We start from the raw sequence: 9619 nt of genomic DNA on the forward strand, positions 1-9619 counted from the left end.
TTAGGCTTTTTTTTATTTATATATTTACATTTTAAAAAATGCTGCTAAGGAGGCAGACAAAGAAAGGTTTTTGCATAGAAAAGACGTTGCAAAGAAATGTTTAGTCTGCATGAAATGGAAGAATACTTCTTAGGAACCCTTAAGGCAAAAATCAAGAAAGTGGGCTAAAGAGAAGGCATACATGCATATCTCAGCATGTATTTCTGCTGATTAAAGAATATTCTTCTTATTAGGAAATAAGTTAAAAGTTCCTGAATCTTATAATAGCATTTAGCTCTATACTTACACTTATGCCACTTTCCCCGAGCTAAACTAGTGCTCTCATTTGAGAGCACAGGAAAAAAAGATAATTTGATTATCATGAGAATCAGTTACTTGTAACAGGGCTCAGCAGTTTTCATGTGTTACTTCACCTGAAGAGTATCTGAAGCCTGACAGTTCTAATAAGTGCTGCACTACATGACAAACCACATAAATGAACAAGAACTTGGACAAAAGCAGTTAAATTAAGTTGAATTTTACAAAGGAGTGAGACTCTTACATTAAGAAATTTAACCTGAGCAATTTCGTGAGTCTTCCAGCATAGATCTGGTAATTGTTTTGGTATGCTTTTGTTTCAAGTTTTGAAAAGTTGTTTCTTTCTTGACTTGATACTTTCTTGGCCACCTAGATTTCAATTATTCTTTATCACAGTAATTTTTTATGATAGCATTTATTTGTAATCAATTGTATGTTTGCTAGAAGCAACAAGGATTTGTACAGAACCAAAAATAGCGAGCTGCAAGAAAACTTCATATGAGCTTACTTTTTCATGAAAATAAAAATAAACCAATCCCCAACTGTCAAATAACACAGTGAAAATTAAGAAGTTGAAACACTTACATCTTCTTTCCATAGAGATAAAAAACACGTTATTTGTTTTTTTTTTTCTAACTGAAAGATATTAAATTTCACTGCAAAATATGTGTTTGCTCTCACAGTTATTATTACCTTCAGCTTCAACATCACATGCAAAAGAAGTGTTAATATGTCAAAAGCAGATCTATAAAGTCATGAAAACGTCTAAAAGTGAAAAATCAGACACAGTGGAAGACTAAGAACATAATTTAATCAGGTATGTTAATCAAGATAATAAATTTCTATTACAATAGAATTCCATTATGTGATTTAGAAAGATTAAGAAAATATGAAAAATTTGGGAGAAGAGACTTGACAAGAAGAAATGAGTAAATGCTACATGGCAAAAACTGGGGAAATCCATAACAGTGATCAGTGGCAAAATGCTATACTACTGTGATTTGTGAAGTCAGCTTCATTGTGCTTGTTGCATCTAAACATTTGCTAGACTAAAGAAAAAATAAAACTACAAAGGCCAATTCTCAGTGAATGTGACAGGAAAATAACCAACTTCTAAGTACATGGCAGCTACACAACTAACTTTAGAGATGAGCTTGCAATTCCAAACATAATTTCATATTTTTGGACTCTGAGATGAAATATTTGATATTTTATATACTTTCAGGTACATTAAGAAGCTTCTTGGTTTTGAGGGACTTCCCCTTTATCCCTTAGAATAAAGATATTATGGTTGAATTTCTTCCTGCCTCCTTAAGGGATGGAAATTGTTGGCAGGAGACCAGACTTGCACCTGAAATCTGACGTGCAAGTTCAATTTCTGCAAAACCCCTAGCAGATTAAAAAAAAAAAAAAAAAAAAAAAAAAAAAAAAAAAAAAAAAAAAAAAAAAAAAAATCTGTGGACATAACGTCACTAACCAAAGTGCTCCCTAGCAGCAGTAATTCCTTGCAAAAATGTATGCACCTACTGCAGCAAACATGGCATTCATAAGCAATTCCATACTTTGTCCACCTCCAAGATGTTACATCCCACAATCCAAGCAGCAGAACAGACAGGTTCCTGGTGTGTCCTGACACAAGCAGAGAGTTCAAAGTCTGTTTCACTTCTATTATATCAAGAAATTTATATCTCTGAAGGGCAAGCAGCTTCTTTCCAAGAAGATGAATAATGACCAAAATTTTAAAAGCTCATGTCAGAGAAAGTGTCCACACTGAAAGACAGACGTTGGGCAACCTTGGAGCTCAGACTGGTGTACCACTGGACACCAGAAAAGCTACCTAACCCTGAAAAGTACAGATGTATGCAAAAGTGGAATTTCTCCCTTCGCTTCTGTAGTCAGAGACTGGACGGGATCACAAAGTTGAGTACTGATTCAGAGTGGAAACAGCCAGGATAAATCTATAGCAGATGGCTGGAACAGTAACATACATGCTGCATTCATTCACCCCTCTATTCTTCATCCTCAAGTCCCTCTTGACTAAACTGTAATTTTCAGGAAATTACAATAATAATAGTCGGCAAATGAACAAAAATTAAGCCTAATGCAAATGAGCTTCATCCATAAAATATGATTCATGTTGGAGGCACGTATTTTTTTAAAAACAGAAAATGCAACTGATCTGTTTCTGTCTGCAGATATAAGTACATACACAAATATACAAGCACTACAACTGCACAAATAAGATTTTGCATGTAATGGTGGCTCTGCACAAAACAGGGTTCATCACTTGCATTCTGTTCTCAAAAATAACCCTATAGTTGATAGAACTATAATTAGGAGCTAAAGGTTTGTTACTCTGTCAGTTGCATTAATTGATCTGCAATGAAGCTTAAAAAAAAAGAACGTGAAAAGGGCCTTAAGCAATCAAACCTCAGAGGACTTTGTAGCCAGCAAAACACCTTTCACAGGACTGAAGCAATGTGACACCTGCAAACAGAAATTTCTTTAAAACTAAGCATGTGATCAAGGGAACAGAAAGCACTGTTATATGTAAAAAAACAGTTTCAATCTAGTTCAAAAATTTCCCTTTATGGAGCAGGGAGGAAAACATCTTTTGTATGAGGATATTATTAAATAACTCAACTTTAATTGCACTTGAATTACAACAATAGAATGTATTTTGATAGTAAAGCTATATATATATAAGGCAAACCACAGTCTAATAAAAACAGGAAAGAGGCTGATTAATCACCAAGTCGACCACTCTGCCTGTGTGTAGAGTGACTATTCTCTCTGACACATTTTCAAGTGCCCTATTTATTCAACGAAAAGATTATGCAAGAGCCTGACATGTATCAAATAGTGTGATAGACAGACAGGAGACACACATACTACTAAGTCCTGTTGCAAAGCCGCAATTTGTGGCAGAACCCAATGCTAATCTAACCTCTGCCATTTTCGCAGGCACAGAAATTTATCACAATTATTACTGTAGACACATGCAGGTTTGCTTATTCAGCCTTTCCACCAGAAAGTCCAATGCCTTTTGTGCTGTGGAACTGCACCTTTAAACAGTTGCTTGAATTAACACAGGGAGACTGCCAAAAATACAGCTCTTCCTTCAGTTCAGATTTTAAACTGAAACAGAACCATGAAGCAGCACAGTCAGAAAACAACTGCACTTAACCTGCTACAGAGCTATCTTCCAAATGAAATAAACAACTAAAAAGAAAATATGAGAAAAAAGATCTCAAAAATATTTCTGATTCTCTTTGAGCATGTTTTATAGATTTCCCATAAACAGAATATCATTGGAGCACCAAACTAACTCTACTTTTTCAAAAAGTTACAGAATTACCTTCCGCTTCTAGCAAACATTACTGTTACTGTAATTTAGGTTAGCTATATGAAACAGAAGTAAAAAAATGTCTATAGCCTATATAACTAGAAGGCAGGTGCCAAAAAAGCTATGTCACTGCAATACCAGCAAAACCAAACCTAGCATTCTTATTCAAATTATCATTATTTATACAGGCTGGAATGTTAATAATGGAAAAGATACAAGAGAGAGGCATAATAGTAAGCACTGAAGACTTACCTGGACACAACCAAGGTCTAGTGACACCACAAAAACATATACCAGCAGTTGTGAATTCATGCCATCAGATACTTGTAAAAGGTTTCCAAAAGTGCTTGAAATATGAACCTACATAGTGTACTTTTTCATGGCACAAGCTTCCAGGAATTCCCTTAGGAACAAGTTATATGATATTTGGGAACAGCAATTGTATTGTCGAATTCAGGATCTGAATTACATACCATTTCACTTCTTAAGGATAGCTCTGGCTGAGCAAACCAAACCCAGGAGCAGATTAAGCTAGCATTCAAATTTGTGAAAGGTTTGAGATATGAAGGATGTTTCAAAGACATGAATGTTAGCTCCTAATTGTTTGGGCCTTTAAAACTTACTCATAGCTCACAGGTTCAAGACTGATTAATACTCTGTAAGCGTAAGTGGCTAATCTTTTTATCTGCTACAACAAGAACCAAAAAATAATTTGCTGTTCAATAGTTTTACAGGTGCTTGGGTGCAAGCATTTCCAAGTTAAAACTGTATTTACGCAGCTTGATTCAAAGAAGCTGTAAGTCTGCAATTCTCAATGGCATTGGCAAGAAATGGTTTCTACTGAAATCACCAGGATTTCTCTACTTCATTCTGGGATAACATTTTCTCCAGTGGTCTGGAAAGCATCAGCAACAATGTTTTTTTGGTTAGGAGTTATTATTATATATTTTTTCTGTGGTACTGCCATGAGATACTACTCAAGACCATGATTTCCTGGGCTAAGTGCTACAAAATAAAGTGCTAAGTCTCCTTTCTGAGAATTTTAGCAGTATTCAGTAAATCATGGACAAATATACTCTATATGCATGAAATCATCACCTCAGGCTACTTAAGACATTCATTTACAGGGAGAAAAAGATTAGATGCTTGTAAGTCTCTGTAAATCACACAAAACACTTTGTCCACATTTCAGCGCCCTGTAACTTCTCAAGTCTCTGGGGCATTTCAATTTTTCCCTGTCAAAGTCTTCAAGTCCTTCTACATATCAGTAATTTCTTGCCCTCACAGGATCCAAAAAACCTAGAACACCTCTGTAAGGTAGCCTCAGTTCTGAGGGAAGTGCCAGAAGACAACCGAGTCCCCACAGCCCTCAGACTGTGAAGCTGGTTGTACTCATCCAGCACTGATATCCAAAAGTAGCCGGGGGAAATAAGAAAAACATATGTCTGTGTCCTGCTGAGCCCAACTTTAAGCTTGGATGAAGCAGGCAAAGGTACAATACCCTGTTCTGCCTGACTTGGAACATATGCACTAGAAATGCTACAGAATTTAAGATTCTGGATAGAAATGAGGGTTCTGCTTGTTGCAACTCCCACAGAGCAGGAAGAAATCTAAAAATAGAGTAACTCAGTAAATCACAAAGATTGATTTTGGCAAAGACAGACTTAACCTCACCAAGGCTTTTTAAGAAAACTACAAGACAGGAAAAACTGCTTTCATATTAACCGAAGTGAGAGACCCAGGAAGAAAGGATCAGGCAAGGGGAGAAATTTAAACTACCAGCAAAATTTAAATCTGAAAAAGGGCTTGTACATAAGAAAGCAAAGAGTGGAATAAAAAAATCTCTCAAATTCTTAGGGTTTTTTTATTCTCCTCCTGTTAAGTAGCCCAATATTGAAGTGCTTAATTACAGTTCTGTCTAAAATAACAGCCATTTATCTACACTGCCACCTGACAGTCCTCAGTGCAAGCCAAGACACCCCTCAAAACACAAATACAGGATATTTAGATGTACCAATGCCCTTTCACAAGTAATTTCTTGCATGACTGACTGTAGTACTAGACTACTATGTGATTCTTTCACTACCATCATTTGCTGTTGTCAGACTGGACTCAACAAGTAACTACTGATACTGCTAATAGAGACAGAGAATAAAGAAAATGGGAGAACAATTTAACCACTTCCTGATAAGATTCCTCTTTATGGACGACAAGAACTAAAGCCACAGACTTTTTAAGCTCTCAATACCAAAAACCCCTGAATTTTGGAAGTGTCAATACCTGATTACTGGTAGCTGATATCTCTTACTAAGCAGTGCTCCAAGACAGAGGAATGGAAGACGCACTGATCTTCACAGTTGCTTTGGGTGCTGCTTCTGTGCCAAAATCCACTCCCAACACTGCCTACATGAATGCTGCTTCATGCTATGCTTTTTCCATCAATGGCCTATTTCATAAAAGTCTTATGACCTCATAGCTTCTTTTTTAAAATATGGCTATAGTCCTCAGAATAAACTCAATACAAACAGATTAATTACTCTGAAGTACTGTATTTTACCCAAATCTAAGAAAAGCCCAAATTTAGAACAAAAGATCACTTTAAAAAATTACTTCCTACAGCTGAGGCTAATAATACAGCTCTCAATTTGGTAATATGGGAGGTATCTAAAAAGGAGGAGAAAAAATGTTCAATTTTCAAACACCTTTTTATGTAGTCATGTAAATTTAACAAAGCAAGCCAGTAAATATGTTTTCTTTTAACCACAGTGCATTACTAGGAAGAGCTACTCTTCCTCTCTTCGTACCTTTGAACAGCAACTCATTTCCTTTCATTATAGTGTTGCTGTTCAGACACAAGATGAATAAATTTCACTGGATTCAGATACAGATCCATTGTGGACTGAACAGAAACAGTTTCCCTAATTCCGAGTCAGTTGCAACAATTCAGAAATGACACAGTGAAGATCTACGTAATAAAAATATGTTTCATTGGGCAGAATAACTCAAATTTCCTTGCATTCACAGCCAGGTAAGAGCAGGTACAAGAGCACTTGGCTGTAACCAACAGCACCTAAGGTAACAACAATAATGGTTTATGTGTCAACATCAAAAGTGAATATTTAAATACTCAGAAATGAAAAAAACATGAAAAAAATGAAACCTGGTTTGAATACGTAAGGTAAATAAGATACAAAAGTTAGCTGATTAACAGACCACAATGTGGACCTGTATTTAAAAAGGTTGCAGCTAGCCTTTTTGGAACCACAGAATCATTAGGGTAGAAAAAGACCTCTAAGATCATGGAGTCCAATGATTAACTCAGCACTACGAAGCCCACCACTAATCCATGTGTCTGAGCACCACATCTACGTGTCTTTTGAACACTCTCCAGGTAGGGTGACTCAAACACTTCCCTAGACAGCCTGTTCCAATATTTGAGCAGCCTTTGGGTGAAGAAATTTATCCTAACATCTAGTATAAACCTCCCCTGCTGCAACTTGAGGCTATTTCCTTTTGTCCTATAGCTTTTACACTGTGAGGAAAGACTGATCCCCACCGGGCTACAGGCTCTTCAGGCAGGTGTAGAGAGCACTCCTTTTGCCTGGTTAAACAACCCCACCTCCCTCATCCACTCCTCGTAAGACTTGTACTCCAGACCATTCAATAGCTTTGTTGTCCGTCTCTGGACACAATCCAGGTTTTTAACTTTGAATTGTAGTGCCTAGTTACAAGATGAGACAAAGAGGAAAGAGAAAGAGGAAAGTAGTTCTTGCTGTCATTCCATGCAGCAGGGCCACCTGCACTGACAGCAGACTGCCACCTGCTTGGGAGGATGCCACAGGGCTGAGCAGTGAGACTGCAGCAGCAACCCAGAAACACTCCATAATGAAGTGTGCAGTCATGCACACCAGACACTGGCATTAGTGAGGGCATTGTAAGTGTGTACAAGCTGTCACATTCCTACCAATGTCCAGCAAGACACAAGCCTGTCCAGGCCCTGGGTCCCATTCTGCCCCAAGCTCCCATGCCTGCTTCACTTTGCGCTCCATATCTGCCATGTCCTAGTCTTTGGTACCACTTCAGCAGACACAGCTTTTGTGGAATAACTGGGTGCTGAAGGTGCATGGGGTGGAGGAGATGTCTAACACCAGCTGCTACACAGTATGGGGAGGATGAGCAATGGGACACTGCACACTACTCTCGTAATTGTTTCTTCCACTGCACACCACCACCAGCCACCTAAGGGCCTTCTGCAGCAAAATAAAAGGGTCACCACTGCTACGCCTGACAAGAAGAGAAGAGAATGAGAGGTGACATCTTCCCTGAAAGCCCTTCTGCAAGGCAGTAAGGGATCATGTCTGTTTCTCTTTCCTTCAGTAGCCCATAGAGAGCCTCCTGGCCATCATAAATGCTCCGACTGCATCTCTCCTTTCTGCCCAACAGTCCTTATTTGTTTGTCTGACAGAATTACAAACCCCACATTTTGTTTCCAGCTTTGACTGCAATTTTCCTCCCAGTGTGCAGCATCCTAGTGGGCTCTCCTGCTGGAACTCGATTTTCCACCTCTTTTGAGCTATGAGGGGGCAGCTAATCACCCTGCTTCTCTGTAGTCCCAAGGAACAACAACAGGAATTAATCACATCCACTCTATCAATTCCTGATTTCTATTCTATTAATGAGATCACAGCAAAGTCGCATCTTACTGTGGTGATTTGGCAGTCGTAACAGTAATGAAAATCCCTGCTTTTGGAATTACACAGAACACTAAATTAACAACTGAAATGAAAAAAAGTTCAAAATTATTTTTCTTAAAGGAACCTATCCTCTAGCCTTGTCTGAATCACTTAAAATGGGGGGGGGGGGGGGAGAGAATATGTAATACAGGGGAAAAAATATTCATTCCTAATAAAAGAATCTCCCCAGATGGAAGTGTTTCAGATAATTAGTTGCTATACGAATCTAAATTAAGTCCAAACTAGGACAAATCTTACTTTTACGTTACTTTTGTTCATTTTTCTGTTCTTTTGGCTTTTTGTTGTTGTATGTTAGGTTTCTTTTTGTGGGTTTTTAAATCATAAAAAATCCTTGCTTTTAATTTTGTTTTCTTACTTTTCTAGTGCTTAAGCATTCAACCCAACTACAGGCTACAAAGCTAACAGGCATATTCAGTGCCCATTGAGCTTTATCATTTCCTTACTGGCACAAACTAGAGAACAATATAATCTTCACAGTAACAGACATTCAGGGATAGTTGTTTGGCCTGGCAAATGTCACAAGAAGTAGCTAAGAACTATTGTTCACTTTGACAATATTTTGTTCAAAAGCAAAAATGTAGACAAATGTTTTACCCACACAGGTTTAGCTTACAATATGTGCACCAAATGTTTGCTACATAAACACTTGAAATTCAATGTAAATTAAGTTAATCACATGCTGACAGGAATACCTGTTAATTTACCATTTTTGTTTGGTTGGAGTTTTTTCTCCTAAGTTTCTTTAATTGTTATTTTTAAGAAGCCTGACATGTAGTTACAGGAAACAAAAGAAATCACATATAAAACACTCACTAGATCTCCACCTCCAGAAGGCTGAAAATAGGTGAGGATTTCTAATATGAATTACAGGCCACACACACACAAAATTGATTTCTGTCAATATATTTCATCTTGGTAACTTCAACTGTTATTAAAAGAAAAATGTTAATTAAGAGATGTTCTTCTAGATATGTATTTCACCTGGAGACATTTGTGTGCTTCAGTGCTTCACAGATGCATTGGATGGGCAAATACCTGCACCAACTCACCTGCTCTTACTTCTGCAAGGACACTGGAAAGTCTGGACAAATCATCTGCCAAACAAATCCAGATTCTCAGTAGATTTATCTATCTAAAGTAAGAAGGAAAGTAACCCATGAAAGGAAATTCTGTTACCCAATATGGAAAAAAAGGTATGTTATAATTTTTCTTCAGCAAGTTA

The sequence above is a fragment of the Vidua macroura genome, chromosome 5 (assembly GCF_024509145.1).
Source record: "Vidua macroura isolate BioBank_ID:100142 chromosome 5, ASM2450914v1, whole genome shotgun sequence".
In the NCBI taxonomy this organism is placed as follows: domain Eukaryota; kingdom Metazoa; phylum Chordata; class Aves; order Passeriformes; family Viduidae; genus Vidua; species Vidua macroura.